The sequence below is a fragment of the Neophocaena asiaeorientalis genome, unplaced genomic scaffold (genome assembly GCF_003031525.2).
Source record: "Neophocaena asiaeorientalis asiaeorientalis breed wild unplaced genomic scaffold, Neophocaena_asiaeorientalis_V1.1 scaffold3921, whole genome shotgun sequence".
NCBI lineage: Eukaryota > Metazoa > Chordata > Mammalia > Artiodactyla > Phocoenidae > Neophocaena > Neophocaena asiaeorientalis.
The window spans coordinates 18,937-25,021 of NW_020174537.1; the positions used below are offsets into that span (position 1 = coordinate 18,937).

At 48.1% G+C, this 6,085-nt stretch overlaps 2 non-coding genes across 2 annotated transcripts; both read right to left on the reverse strand.

Moving 5' to 3' along the window:
* Window positions 1–4,738: 4,738 nt before the first annotated feature.
* On the reverse strand, window positions 4,739–4,811 carry TRNAV-CAC (transfer RNA valine (anticodon CAC)). The gene has a single exon. It is a non-coding gene; the product is annotated as a tRNA-Val (tRNA).
* A 987-nt stretch (window positions 4,812–5,798) lies between these two features.
* TRNAV-CAC (transfer RNA valine (anticodon CAC)) lies at window positions 5,799–5,871 on the reverse strand. The gene has a single exon. It is a non-coding gene; the product is annotated as a tRNA-Val (tRNA).
* Between the last annotated feature and the right edge of the window lie 214 nt (window positions 5,872–6,085).

Sequence of the window (6,085 nt, forward strand, 5' to 3'; positions counted from 1 at the left end):
CCATTCTTCCGCTTCTTTTAGAAAGTAAAGGCTTCGTGGTTCCTTCTGCTCTGCACATCCTCTCCCGTAAGGGTCGTAAAAGGGTCCTCCACTACTACCCTCCTGTCCCCCGTTTCGTGTTCACAACACGAGGACATGAGGTGTGATCGGAAGAAGTCGTCTGGAAATCCTCGAAAGAATACGGCTGTCTTCGTTACTTTCTGAATTCCTTTTCACGATGGACTTTCTTCCGTCCGTACTTGCACGTACTAGTATTTATTTAACCCTTTCCATATACTTTTGAAATTAAGTTGGTTCTACGATTTCACGGTTACAAATAATGCTGCAGTCATCCTTCTTGTACAGGTATCTTTGGCCCCTTGTACAAGGTCTTCCTAGAGGGAAGAGTCCTGGAGAAGCAGTTGCTCGATCACATAGTGCTGACATGGTTCGTATGCTTCCAGTTCCGCTCCTTTGCTGGCTTATTAGGTCTCACTCTTTCTTTTCTTATTTTAGCGACTGCTTGAGGCTTTATAACAGACTTCTGTAACTTACCACAGTCTGCCTTCAAGCGATGCCACACCTCTTCGCATTTCTTCCCTGCCGGCCATTGTACTATTGTCATCATGCATCTTACTTTGCATGTGTCCTAAACCCCACAATCCACCGTTATTACTTTAGAAAAATCGGTCCCATGTTTCTAAAGAGACTTAAATAATAAGAAAAATCTTACGTATTTTCCCAGGCAGATACCTTTACTGTTGTCCTTTGCCCCTTTGTGTCCCTCCAGATTTCCATCTGGTGTCAGTGGACTCCTTTAACATTCCTTATAGTGTGGGTCAGCGGGTGATGAATTCTTTCAGCATTTGTATGTCTGTAGATGTCATTATTCACTTTCATTTTTGAAAGACATTTCTTAGGGAGGAGGCATAGAATTCCACGTTCTTTAAAGATGTTCCTCCACTGTCTTCTCACTGCTCCTGATGAGAAATCTGACATAGTCTTTAGTTTTGTTTTATGTATATACTGTGTCTTTTCCCTCTGCTGTGAAGATATTGTTCTGTTTCAACGGAGTCATGCACAGTTTAATTACGAGGCGGCTAAGTGTGGTTTGCTTCGTGTTTCTTGCACTCATAGTGTTCATTTGGCTCTTTGGAAATTTTTCTGTCAGTGTTTCTTCAAAAATTGTTCCTTCTCTTCTGGTCTTTCCAGGGACTCCAAATTACTCCTATATTGGGCCTTTTAAACATACCTTACCAGTCAGTGATGCTATGTTCATTAAAAAACTTTTTTTGTATGTAGTTTCATTTTAGGATACTGTCAGTCGTTCATGGCTTTGTGTTCCCTGATCCTTTTTTTTCCTTTTTTTTTACCTGACTCACGTAAGCCAGAGGTACAGTAGAAGGATGATGTGGGCACTACCCAGAGATACCCTATCGTATATGTTCAGCACCTAAACTACCAAGATGTTTAGAAGGTCTTCCAACAACTGTAATTGTTTTCGGTGGTGACCTACTTAATGGGGTCCAGAGTAGACTGGCGAGAATGACCCCAGATATCTTCCTGCCAAGCAGCTTATGGACTGGAGTGGGGAGAAGCCACTGGTCCCAGACATTTCTTCCTCTTCCCTTATCTTCTGAATTGTATTTTTGCTTTCGTTGGATGCACACAATCTAATGACTGGCCTCCCTGCTATATCACCAGCGTGCATGAACGTGACTGTGACTGTCTCTATATGATTCCTGGACAGTGTTGGGCTATTTCTACAAAAATTATCCTATTTGAGACAAACTGTTGGAACCACACGATCTTGCTCCTGGTAATGCATCTTGTGCAGACCTGGGTTCTTAGTGTTTTTGCCTTCCCTTCCCTTCCCATGGTTGTTCTCTTGAATCTCATGAGCAAAAAACCGAGCTCTTCAGCTTGTACATGCTAAATGTGATAGGACATTTTCTCCCCACCCCGCTTCATCTCACTCACTCTCTGTCTTTGTGTGCCTGTGTCTCTCTGTCTCTCTCTGTCCCTCACACTCTAGGCTGCCCCCAATCTTACCCACTGTCTTCTGCTGTTCAGCGTGTCAGGACCTTGCATTAGAATGCCTTCAATCGCCAGGCTCTTAATTTGGTGCTTATGAGGTGCCAGGCCCCTTTCCAGGAGAGATGTTGAACTGTGAACAAACCCAAAGTCCCTGTGCCACTGCACCTGCACCTGAGCCATCGAAAAGGGGCAGCCCAGTGGGAACACAGTCAGGCTCGTCCACCTGCCAGAGCCTAAGGGCAGGAGCAGTGAGTGAAACAGGGGAAGCATAGGAAGGAATGGGAAAATGGATGACTTCATTTCTAGAAGGCAGGTGACCAAGAACCGGGAATTTAAAAAATAATAATAGTAAACAAACACCTCAGGAACACAGCAGGTCTCCAGTGACAGCTCCTTACTTCCTGGAGCACTTATGCCATGGGTTTTACACTTCCTCAGGTGACGTGATGGCTGCATTCACCACCATCCTCTAAAGATCCCCACGACTCCTCCTAACCTGTGAAACTTTGACCACTCTGCAGTCTATAAAAATATGCGACTGCATTATACCGAGTTGGACAGTGTTTTGTTTTTCCTGTCTTAATTAGATATTCTCCAGGCAAAGATTATATAGTAATTAACTCAATTTCATATCAGCCAGAGAACTTAAAGGAAACAATAGATCTTAAAATGGCAACTCGAACCGAATCCTAATAGAAAAATGCATGTTAGAATGATATATTGGGTGATGCCTAAAACGGTTTACCCCCAAATTGTAACTGACATAATTAAGTCGCTATAATTTTATAGAATTCTTCGACGTAATCTTTATTTAAAAGATATTCTAGGGCACATGTATTTTACTGGAACACATAGTCCTAAATTTTACGAACTTCAATCGCTATTGGAATTAAACTTTGCTTATTGGATCAGTAAAACCAGAAGAGGAAATTTAGGCCGTTCAGTGTCATGAGCATTTTGAAGAGAAAATAAATCCAAGACGTGTACACGCTAGAATACTGTGCCAGCAATGCTTTCCACATCATTAGAAAATCCGGAAGACAACATAAAGTAGTGTTTAGACAGAAGTTCTTAAACTCTCGTGATGCACACAAAATCGTCTACCCTTGCAGACAGTTCTGGGAAGCTCTTGAGAACTTTCCCCCTCCCTTTAACGCAGTTCCCACCTGCTCCCTTCATCCTCCCACCACAGGGAAGATCCTTCACCTTTCTGCCCCCTGCAGGGCCCGGGGAGCCAGGCAACAGCCAAGGGGCAGCTGCACTTCCCTGAAGGGCCTTTCCCGAGGTAGGCAGTTCCAGCGCTCAGGCTGACCCAAGACGCCACTGCCCGCCAAGGCAACCGGGAGGAGACCGGAGGGCAGCCGGTCCGGGGAGATTCCTAGTAGCACAGAACGTGCCTGGCCTGCACTTGGGGGAGAGCCGAATCAAACACCGCCTGAAGCTTCTCTACAAGCCTGGAGCGAACGGATTCCAGGTTCCTCCAAAGGCGTCGCAGTTCATATATATGGAGGGAGAGTGAGAAAGCAAACGTGGGAAAATGTTAACTCTGCGCGGTTAGGTCCAGAATATACGTTTGTATTTCAAGTGTTCTGTATGTTTCAAATGTCTTAGTGAGTTTTTGGAACTCAAATCGCAGGTTGTCTTTGGAAGAAAACTCTGTGAAACCATCAGGTTTCTGAGATGAAGGAGGAAAAGAGAGTCGGATTCTTCTTGCACGAAAGGAGGTTTCCCTGAGCGGGAATCGAACCCGGCCGCGGCCGTGAAAGCGCCGAATCCTAGGCACTAGACCACCAGGGAGCCGCGCAGGAGACAGATTCTCAAATTTGGCCCCTCCACTTGAAAACTGTGACAGTAAATGTTGAATTTCTGAGAAGGGCCGAGCAGAAAAGAAGGCGATTCCCAGCGCCCCATAGGCTGAACGCGGTAGTGCGCGGCGCCCAAGTCGCTGCCCCGCTGCCCATCACCCTTCAGCTCTCCCGACCTGGGCGACTCTGGACTCTGAGGTCAGGCCACAAGGTAACTGGCTGGGTTTCATCCTAGTCTAACTTTAGCTCTACATGCGGCCGACGCAAGGACATGCTCTCTTTCTGAACCTCAGTTTCCTTTTAAATTAGGGGCCCATTTGGGCTCTCAGCGGGTGATGAGCGGATCCATCTACTTCGTGATCTGTGACCCGGCTATGGGAGGGTCCCCTGATAACTGCACGTTACCGGCTCCTTTTCCTCCCCGACCCGCTCAGTCCGTGGAGCGTGACATTCTTCATCTACGTGTCTTTGGGTCGAGCACCCGGGGCGGCGTCGGGTTCGTGCTCTTTTGGCCTGTCACGCGGCGTGCTCCGCGCGTGTGCTGAGGTGTGGGAAAGCCAAGGGTGCTTCGCAGGAGTGAACTCCTTGGTTTTCAGACACGATAGGTGTCAGCGTGTAGAGGAGATATAGGCGCCTGCTTAGGAGGAGAGGGGATTTCCGGATGTAAAAATGAGCCGAAGTCAGCCTTGTCCTTTGCGCACTTGGGTCAGCTGGCTGTGGCCTGGACTCCGCAGTGACTCAGAGCGGAGAAAGGAGGGCTGGCTCCTAGAGCTGAGCAGGCTCTCAGGCAGCAACGGAACTCCTGGCCTGTACCTTGGGGATGGAAAATGCAGCTGCGCCCGCTGCCTCAGCCCCTGCCTTTCGCCCGTTTTGCTTTTTTGAAAGGGAAGGTAAAAGTTACGGAAAGGAAGAACGTTTGTTTCCACCCGGTTTCGAAACGGGGACCTTTCGCGTGTGAGGCGAACGTGATAACCACTACACTATGGAAACGGTGCTGAGGGCCATCAGCTGCATCCATGAAAACCATAGGTCCTGCCACCAGTATCATGATCACCAACATTTTAAAGTGAACAATAAACCGGGAAGCACCAGCGACCCCTCAACTGAAAAGACTGAACTCCTGAGAGGCCCTCGCTTAACTTCGGGATCCCGCATCCAATGCAGTGTCTCCAGTTCTACAACTAAGCACAGGAGGCAGGAGTCGCCCCCGCTGACTCGCCAGCTCCTGGAATTTCCACTGGTTCTTTAAAATAGATTCTCTACCGTTGGTGAAAAAGACTGATCCTGTCATCTATTTTCTGAACAGTTAAAACATATCACTTTAGGTTCCTACCTGTTAACTTCAATATCTCAATCATCTGTTGAGTCAACGTCCACGTTTCCTTGCTTCTGTTCCTTTATAATCCTAGAATATTGTGACTGAAGGGTGAACCTGTTGTGTGAAAAGTGATAGACAGAGTCATGATGCTATCTTTCTCTGAAAAACCCGCTCAGTCCGTGGAGCGTGACATTCTTCATCTACGTGTCTTTGGGTCGAGCACCCGGGGCGGCGTCGGGTTCGTGCTCTTTTGGCCTGTCACGCGGCGTGCTCCGCGCGTGTGCTGAGGTGTGGGAAAGCCAAGGGTGCTTCGCAGGAGTGAACTCCTTGGTTTTCAGACACGATAGGTGTCAGCGTGTAGAGGAGATATAGGCGCCTGCTTAGGAGGAGAGGGGATTTCCGGATGTAAAAATGAGCCGAAGTCAGCCTTGTCCTTTGCGCACTTGGGTCAGCTGGCTGTGGCCTGGACTCCGCAGTGACTCAGAGCGGAGAAAGGAGGGCTGGCTCCTAGCGCTGAGCAGGCTCTCAGGCAGCAACGGAACTCCTGGCCTGTACCTTGGGGATGGAAAATGCAGCTGCGCCCGCTGCCTCAGCCCCTGCCTTTCGCCCGTTTTGCTTTTTTGAAAGGGAAGGTAAAAGTTACGGAAAGGAAGAACGTTTGTTTCCACCCGGTTTCGAAACGGGGACCTTTCGCGTGTGAGGCGAACGTGATAACCACTACACTATGGAAACGGTGCTGAGGGCCATCAGCTGCATCCATGAAAACCATAGGTCCTGCCACCAGTATCATGATCACCAACATTTTAAAGTGAACAATAAACCGGGAAGCACCAGCGACCCCTCAACTGAAAAGACTGAACTCCTGAGAGGCCCTCGCTTAACTTCGGGATCCCGCATCCAATGCAGTGTCTCCAGTTCTACAACTAAGCACAGGAGGCAGGAGTCG